We start from the raw sequence: 220 nt of genomic DNA, 5'->3' as shown, positions 1-220 counted from the left end.
TAAGGTTCTTCAAATACTTTCTCGAAGAGGAGCAGCAATTGCCTTCTCTAAACCCTAGGGTTTTGTGTCTGCATTGTGTTGCAGTCCACTGGTAAACATTAATTCGCATGTCCCGGCTCATCGCCTAACCACAAACCCTAAACCCTAAACCCTAAACCCTCAACCCTAAACCCTAGTGGTTGGGAGGGAACAGGCCCTGCGCGCTGTAGGCCTCTTCGAG

The sequence above is a fragment of the Eimeria tenella genome, genomic scaffold, assembly GCF_000499545.2.
Source record: "Eimeria tenella Houghton genomic scaffold, Eth_scaff3353, whole genome shotgun sequence".
NCBI lineage: Eukaryota > Apicomplexa > Conoidasida > Eucoccidiorida > Eimeriidae > Eimeria > Eimeria tenella.
Note: the sequence above shows the minus strand (reverse complement) of the source record.